The 9235-nt window shown below is 42.9% G+C and overlaps 2 non-coding genes across 2 annotated transcripts; both read left to right on the top strand.

Moving 5' to 3' along the window:
- The first annotated feature begins 6216 nt into the window (after positions 1-6216).
- TRNAS-AGA (transfer RNA serine (anticodon AGA)) lies at positions 6217-6299 on the top strand. The gene has a single exon. It is a non-coding gene; the product is annotated as a tRNA-Ser (tRNA).
- Positions 6300-9153: 2854 nt separating this feature from the next.
- TRNAS-AGA (transfer RNA serine (anticodon AGA)) lies at positions 9154-9235 on the top strand. Its single transcript has one exon. It is a non-coding gene; the product is annotated as a tRNA-Ser (tRNA).

The following is a 9235-nucleotide window of genomic DNA, read 5'->3' as shown; positions in this document are numbered from 1 at the left end:
GAGAAAAGGAACCAAGTTTGAGTGGTCTGAAGAAGCGGAAGAGGCCTTTCAATCGTTAAAAAAGAATTTCACCACAGCGCCAGTTTTGTTGCATGCTGACCCCTCAGAGCCTTTTTACGTAGAAACTGATGCGTCAGATCAAGCGGTGGGAGGAGTGCTGTCACAACGACACAAAACCACGGGCCAATTGCATCCGGTTGCCTACAGATCCAGAAAACTATCTCCTGCTGAAGTGAATTATACCATCACGGAGAAGGAGCTGTTGGCTATCAAGGACGCCTTTAAGGAGTGGCAACACTATTTGATGGGTGCCCGACATCAAGAATTTGAATTTAATTTGAATTTAAAAACATTTGTACAGCGCGCGTTTACCGGGCGGTTTCATGGCGCTAGTGGGGGACAGTGGGTGGCAGCAAGGAGAGGCTAGGTCAGGTAGGCTTGCGTGAAGAGGAAGGTTTTGAGGTTCTTCCGAAACAAAAGATAGGAAGGAGAAGTGCGCAGGGTAGCAGGGAGGGAGTTCCAGAAGGTGGGAGCCAAGACAGCAAAACTTGAGCCGCCCGCTTTCTGTTTTTTAAAGCGAGGAATGACAAGGAGGGCCGAGTGAGCGGAGCGAAGTTCTCTGCCGGGATGATAGGACTTGATGGCAGAACAGATACATTCGGGAGCAGTGCCTGATCTGGCCTGATAGGTGAGGCAGCCAAGTTTAAAGAGGGCGCGCTCTTTTATTGGGAGCCAGTGGAGTGTTTTGAGCAATGGGGTGGCTCGATGGTATTTGGGCAGGCCGTGGATCAGGCGAGCACCCTGGTTCTGCACCAGTTGCAAGCGACGAATCGCGTAGGCAGGGGCCCCGTTATGGACTATGTTACCGTAGTCTATACGAGACAATACCATGGCCAGAATGATTACTTTTAAGGCAGAGGAAGAAAAAAAACTGGAAGCTTTCCTAATAGTTCTAAGGGAGAAAAAACAGGAGGAAACCACGGAACTAACTTGTGAATGGACGGTGAGTTGGGAATTGAGGAAAATCCCCAAGGTTTTTACTTTGGGTACAGGAAGTGGGGGGGCACCAAGAGAAGGGGGCCAGAAGGAAGGGGACCATGGACTGCAACCACCTCCGGTCAGAACCAGCTCGGTCTTGTCCGGGTTGAGTTTGAGGTGGTTGCAGTTCATCCAATCATGAATGAACGTCATTACTGTCTGGACGTTCATGGCAGATGAAGATGAGTGGGATAGATTGAAAATTAGCGGTGTTTACGGATCATCGTAATTTAAAATTCTTGAAAACGGCCAGAACACTTACTCCACGACAGCTGAGGTGGTCTCTGTATTTTGCAGATTACGATTTCATAATCACTTTTCGTCCTGGAGCCCAAAATGGGAAAGCAGACGCGTTATCCAGAATTGGTACTGAGTTTTAGAAAACCTCCAAAGACATTCAGCCAATCATTCCCAGTGATAAGATTATCGGAGCCATAACCACCATTCAACTACAAGAGTCAATTGCAGATGTCATGAGCGAAGAGGCCATGCAGAGATGGGTGGAAGAAGACACCAACAGAAGAATAATTCAAAAATTGCCCTATCATCAGAATGCCTTGTATCTACCAACAATCGAGGTACGTCAGCAAGTAATGCAAGAGTGTCATGACGACAAACTGGCTGGCCACAAGGGAGAAGCTAAGACAGAGGAATTAGTCAAGAGACATTATTGGTGGCCTAAAATGGCGTCAGATATTGAGACGTATGTGAAGTCTTGTGAGATTTGCGCGCAGGGGAAGTCAGAACGGCAGGCTCCAAAGGGGTTATTGCAACCCCTACCCACACCCCCCCATCCATGGCACACAGTTACATTAGACCTTATAACAGACCTACCAGTAAGTCGGGGATTCGACACAATTCTAGTGGTAGTGGATGCCTTCTCAAAAATGGCCCATTTCACAGCTCTAAAGGGGGTACCTACAGCCAGACAGTTAGCAGCTCACTTTAGCGCCCAGATTGTTAAAATACATGGAATTCCTAAAATAGTCATTTCAGACAGGGGTTCTCAATTTGTGTCCTGTTTTTGGAAGGCCTTTATGGAAGGGTTGGGAACGGAAGTTAGGTTCTCCACTAGTTACCACCCCGAGACAGATGGGCAGACGGAGAGAGTAAACCAAGAATTGGAACAATATTTACGACTCTTCCTTTTAAAAGAAGAAGGGAATTGGTCGGAATATCTGTGGACAGCAGAATTTGCTCATAATAATGCAAAGAATACCTCGACAGGGTTCTCTCCTTTCTTTGTGAATTATGGCAGACATCCAAACGCAACCATTCGACAAATGGAATCAGCAGTTCCAGCAGTAAAAGAAGTCATGTCACATTTGTTTCGAATCCAACAAGAAGCCATGAACAATCTTCGATAGGCTAAAGCAAAATACAAGGAATATGCTGATCGTAAGAGAAAAGCAGGACCTCTTCTGGTTAAAGGTGACCAGGTTTGGTTAAGTACCAAAAATTTGAGACTCAAAGGAAACAGGAAGTTTCAACCTCGATTTATCGGTCCTTACTCTATAAAAGATCAAATTAATCAGGTCACTTATTGGTTGGAACTGCCATCCAAGTTGAAGATACATCCAGTCTTCCATGTTTCACTGTTAAAAAAGGCTTCTACAAGTCTAAGGAGCCAATTACCTCCAAAGCCAATTCAGTTGGAAACTGGAACGGAGTATGAAGTAAAAGAAATTTTGGATTCCAAGTGCTCCAGAGGCAAACTGTATTATTTGATAGACTGGAAAGGCTATGGCCCAGAGGAACGGTCTTGGGAGCAGGAAGAGGATGTTCATGCACCAAGATTAGTAAAATCCTTTCATCAAAGATTCCCTACAAAGCCAAGAAGGGAAGGATCTACCTTGTTGTGGGGTACTGTCAGGACTCAATCTGTGGGCCCTGTCATTACCTATCCAACTGCGCTGTTGAGTGAATCAAGAGGTACTACAAACACTTGGGTTGACAAGGTGCGATCTTGGAGACGTAAGATGGCCGCCGTTGTTGCCAGCGTGGAAGACAGCAGACGTTCTAGTCTCTCAGACCCCAGCTGCTGAGACTTCTATGTGGAGCGCGAGCGTCATGAAAAACGCGCACTTCACTGAAGACCCTAGCTGAGGAGGTTTGTTTTCCTTAAGCGACGAAGATTCTAGTAATAAGCATTTCCCAGTTTGAGAAGTCGAGTACCTGAGCGAATCATTTTGTGGAAGACGTCAGACTCAGACTCGGCGCAGGAAGTCAAGCGCGAGTCTCTGAGGGCATTGTGAGCGTCAGAATAAAAAGACTGAGAAATACCGTTGACAGCCGCCAAGACGCTGAGAAGCGGCCGCCAGTCAAATCCTGTCGGAGATTCAAGTCCTAAGGGAACAAGACTGGGCGAGAAGCGCCTACAGCGCCAGTCACTGAAAACACAAGCTAAGTGAACATCTGCCTATCGCCTGTGAAAATTAAAATATATATATATATATATATATATATATATATATATATCCTCGCAAATGTCCCCGTCACAGAGGGAACGCTGATGTTGGTGCCCGCGTTTGAGACCGGGAGCGTGTCTCAATTTTATTTCAGAAACAAAAAGGCACGCGGCACACTTCTTGGCAAGTAGAACTCAGTTTTAATCACTCAAGTCAGGTCTGCAGCAAAACTCCTACGCGTTTCGAACTAACGTTCTTGGTCACGGCAGTGTTCTATATATATAGACAATACGAGAATTGCAATTCAATTAAGCAACTGTTGTTCTTTTAAAAAATAGAACTTATAAGTAAACGTTTTAAAAGAAAAAGAAAGACAAGATGTAAAATATGTAAATACTTACCTCAACTGCTGAAACAACTCGAGGAGCTCAGTGAGCCTGCAAGGAAAGAAAAGAGAGCAAGAATTAGTCATCAGTCAAAGGCCCTATAAGTAAATAAGGAAAAACAATTCAGACAGAAACCCATATTAACAGAAAGCTCTAATATTAGTGAAGTAAGTGCACCTTTCCCTACCAAAATATAAATAGGTAATATTAAGTAAGAGTCATCAGGAACAAAATTAATCTATGTTTGCTGTTTATTTGTTATAATAATGACAACTGATAGATGAGCTGAGTTAAATCATTTCATTAAGAAGAGAGGCAAGGTCCAGCAGCACAAGGGTGGGTGAGCAGAAAAAAACACGTACTCAAGAGTAGACAAATGATTAACCGGATGGCAGGAATGTAATGTTGTGCTATTGCTTTTAGGTTCCTCAAAGCTACAGAGCCACCAGAAGGCAGAGACCAGAGGGAACCAGCGCAGGACCATTCTCTTCTCTGTTTGTTATTTTATCCAACACCCCCTTCCCTTAGGGTAATGAAGGGAGGGTTCAGTGACTTGACCCACCGACATTGCTCAGTGGGATTTGGGTTCTAGCATCTCTGTTCCCGTGCAAGACCTTGGTGAGCAAGATAAGTTACATAGTCCTGACAGGCGGCCAGGAAACCGTTTCAGCCTATCAACCACTGAGGAGACAAAGCCTTTGTATAAGGAATGAGGAAGCAATGAACACATTCAGCCTATCACAGGAGTAGCCCTGAGTGTTCCAAATTATAAATTCTCCATGTCACTGTATGTTATTGAGCCCAAGTAGCTCGCCGTGATCGTATAGTGGTTAGTACTCTGCGTTGTGGCTGCAGCAAACTTGGTTCGAATCCGAGTCACGGCATTGGGGTTGGCAATGTCACGGCAGTTGGGTTTTTCTTTTACAGAATTAACAAATGTACCTGTTGTTTTTGTAAAATGTCTATTAAAAACAGATCCTTTTAAATATTTAAACAATCTAACGACAAATTATTTAAACACACATGATTATAAGATGTAGCTATATTGTACCTACTGACATAAATTATCGTTCTTGAACCTATTTGCGGTGGGGGGAACAGAGCTCTCCCCCATGTCAATCAGAATGCAGATGAATGCAGTTGCAGTTGAGTGACCTGTGTTGTGGCTGTCTAGAGGGAATGCACAAATGTAGCTGTCTCGCAGCCCAATCCAGACGTCAATTGGAGACAGGTTTTCAAGGCAAATAGAGCAGTAAGTGCAGAGAAATGCTCACTCTCTAAAATTGGCATTTATAAAATAGTAAAGTTAAATCCAACCTAACCAGTAAATAGGATTTATCAATAAATAAATAAAGCTTCTCCTCTCTGATATGGAATTACCCCCCAAAAAGTATAAGGGAATACCCAATGCTAACCTATGAGAGGGGCAGACCTCACAGTAGTGAAAAATGTAATAGACTGTTTGGTACTACCAGGACATGCAAACTACCACAGTACATGTCTTACCTTTTACTTACATAGCATGATGCCCCAAGGACTACCTAGGGCCTACCTTAGGGGTTAATTATATTTAATAAAATTGGAGTTTAAGGCTTGGCAAGTAGTTTTAAATGGCAAGTCGAAGTGGCAGTACACTGCAGCACAGGCACTGCAGTAGCAGGCTTGAGACAGGTTTGAAATGCTACTTCTTTGGGCGACACAATCCGTACCTGGGTATATGGTATACCACTTTACAAGGGGCTTTCAAGTAAATTAAATCTGTCAGTCAGGTATACTCCAATTACACACATGATTAGGGAAGAAGCATGTGCACTTCAGCACTGATTAGTAGCGATAAAGTGATCAGAGTCCTAAGGCCAACAAAAAGATACAGCAAAATGCGGAGGTGAAAAGCAATAAGGTAGGGTTGAGACCACCTTAAGAATGAAAGGTCTAACAAAAACGAACTAAGGATAACGTGAGTAAAACATCAGGTTTCTCTACGGCATTTGGTGAGACAAGTTTGCCTTCTTTTATCTTCCATAAATGCAATCTTTCCCGGATCCCTTTATTATATAGCTCTTCAAGGAAAAAAGATAAAGCACTTACAAAGGAGCCTCAAATACTCAAAGATGGTAGACTTCTGTAATATGGGCCATAGACTAAAAGCAGCACGAAAACAGAGTGCAATAGGGTCCCAAAAGCTTGAGTGCCACATGAGAGTATGCATGAAAGCCTATCCTTTTCCAAACTAGAGATATACTCATGCAATTTTTGTTTTTAAGAGAGAATGTGCCTGCTGAAAAAAACATTATTTTTAAAAAGTGCATTGCAGAATATCAGGAATTTGCTGTGGGACACCTTGAAAACTTTCATACAGATTATTTGCACAAAACTTACAGTCAGTTGTTGTGGCCGAGTGGTTAAGGAGATGAACTAGAAGTCCATTGGGGGTCTCCCCGCGCAGGTTCGAATCCTGCCAACAACGAGAAACTTTTTTACATCGGCTACAATTTCAGAAGTTAACCTTTAGTATTTCTTCCATGTCAGTTTTATAAATAGGTGGCTTATTTTGGTGTCACTATTGCCCTTTCATATATTTATTATCGCTACCCCTTTCATATCTTTGCTATAACTCTCTCCCTACATTAGCGCTGGTGCAAACGCTTCAAATTATTATACCCTGGCTCTCTCAGTCATACCTGTGCATGCACTTGAAACTTACTTTACCAATAAAAGAAGCAAATAGAAAAATAAAATAAAAGTGCTTGCTGGATTAGGCAAACACACTTCATAAAACCGCATTTTCTTTTCTATTCTCCCCTTGTTACAAGCTTAACTGCTCCTTGTGTAATTTCTCTTAGCCTGCTGTCCCAGGAAGAGAATTTTATCTACAGGCTCGTTCTGTGTTTTTTTCCTAGTCTTTCTTTACCTTTTCTGAGATTTGTAACTGTTCCTTTACGTGCTCTATTTAGGCGCCATTAATCTCATTTGAGCTCCTTGTACCTGCTGCTGTTTTCTCCACACCTCATACTGCCTTTTCCCTCTTTCTCTCTTTCTCTGAGGTTGGTGGCTACTTTCCAAAGCTTCTGATGCCCCAATGTTCCTTCATCTTGTTGTCAGACGTGAATTGGAAAAGCAACCAAATTAACAAGCCTTTACCACTCACACATGGCAGAAGTTTATACTTTAATTCAATGAGCTAAGAAAAGCGCGTTGTGGGGCCCCTACGAGCCATGGTGCTTGCTTCATCATAATTAGGCACGCAGTCATTAGCCACAGCTCTGATCATGGGACACTGAGGTCAGTTTCAATAATTCCTCAAAAACCTAACCATGCAGTCCCCCCTAACTGTGTAGTTATCTTGCTTTACTGCTGTTTGTGTGATTAGCTGGGAGGAGCTCACGGCAGCATCCTCCCTATAAAAATGTAGATGGACCGCTCCTTAACTCTTTCTTGCTTCACATACAGATGGCTTGAGGAGGTACAGGGGAGATGCAGGTCTAATAGACGGAATAGAAGATCTGCGCCAGATGTGTTTCTCTGCATTGGTGTCCCATCACAGGCCCACAAGTGTATGTGTGATCTTTGACTCCTGGCAGTTCACAAGCAGGCGGCCAGGAAATGGTTTCAGCCTATAAACCACTGAGGAGACAAAGCCTTTGTATAAGGAATGAGGAAGCAATGAACACATTCAGCCTATCACAGGAGTAGCCCTGAGTGTTCCAAATGATAAATTATCCATGTCACTGTATGTTATTGAGCCCAAGTAGCTCGCCGTGATCGTATAGTGGTTAGTACTCTGCGTTGTGGCCGCAGCAACCCCGGTTCGAATCCGAGTCACGGCATTGTGGTTGGCAATGTCACGGCAGTTGGGTTTTTCTTTTACAGAATTACCAAATGTACCAGTTGTTTTTGTAAAATGTCTATTAAAAACAGATCCTTTTAAATATTTAAACGATCTAACAACAAATTATTTAAACACACATGATTATAAGATGTAGCTATATTGTACCTACTGACATAAATTATCGTTCTTGAACCTATTTGCGGTGGGGGGAACAGAGCTCTCCCCCATGCCAATCAGAATGCAGATGAAAACAGTTGCAGTTGAGTGACCTGTGTTGTGGCTGTCTAGAGGGAATGCACAAATGTAGCTGTCTCGCAGCCCAATCCAGACGTCAATTGGAGACAGGTTTTCAGGCAAATAGAGCAGTAAGTGCAGAGAAATGCTCACTCTCTAAAAATGGCATTTATAAAATTGTAAAGTTAAATCCAACCTCACCAGTAAATAGGATTCATCAATAAATAAATAAAGCTTCTCCTCTCTGATATGGAATTACCCCCCAAAAAGTATAAGGGAATACCCAATGCTAACCTATGAGAGGGGCAGACCTCACAGTAGTGAAAAATGTAATAGACTGTTTTGTACTACCAGGACATGCAGACTACCACAGTACATGTCTTACCTTTTACTTACATAGAACGATCCCCCTAGGACTACCTAGGGCCTACCTTAGGGGCTAATTATATGTAATAAAATTGGAGTTTAAGGCTTGGCAAGTAGTTTTAAATGGCAAGTCGAAGTGGCAGTACAAGGCAGCACAGGCACTGCAGTAGCAGGCTTGAGACAGGTTTGAAATGCTACTTCTTTGGGCGGCGCAATCAGTCCCTGGGTATATGGTATACCACTTTACAAGGGGCTTTCAAGTAAATTAAATCTGTCAGTCAGGTATACTCCAATTACACACATGATTAGGGAAGAAGCACGTGCACTTTAGCACTGATTAGTAGCGATAAAGTGATCAGAGTCCTAAGGCCAACAAAAAGAAACAGCAAAATGCGGAGGTGAAAAGCAATAAGGTGGGGTTGAGACCACCATAAGAATGCAAGGTCTAACAAAAACGAACTAAGGATAACATGAGTAAAACATCAGGTTTCTCTACGGCATTTGGTGAGACAAGTTTGCCTTCTTTTATCTGCCATAAATGCAATCTTTCCCGGATCCCTTTATTATATAGCTCTTCAAGGAAAAAAGATAAAGCACTTACAAATGAGCCTCAAATACTCAAAGATAGTAGACTTCTGTAATATGGGCCATAGACTAAAAGCAGCACGAAAGTGCAATAGGGTCCCAAAAACTTGAGTGCCACATGAGAGTATGCATGAAAGCCTATCCTTTTCCAAACTAGAGATATACTCATGCAATTTTTGTTTTTAGGAGAGAATGTGCCTGCTGAAAAAAACATTATATTTAAAAAGAGCATTGCAGAATATCAGGAATTTGCAGTGGGACACCTTAAGGACTTTCATACAGATTATTTGCACAAAACTTACAGTCAGTGTTTGTAGCCGAGTGGTTAAGGCGATGGACTAGAAAGCCATTGGGGTCTCCCCGCGCAGGTTCGAATCCTGCCAACAACG

Source organism: Lissotriton helveticus, chromosome 12 (assembly GCF_964261635.1).
Source record: "Lissotriton helveticus chromosome 12, aLisHel1.1, whole genome shotgun sequence".
Taxonomy (NCBI): domain Eukaryota; kingdom Metazoa; phylum Chordata; class Amphibia; order Caudata; family Salamandridae; genus Lissotriton; species Lissotriton helveticus.
This window is presented reverse-complemented; position numbering and strand designations above follow the sequence as displayed.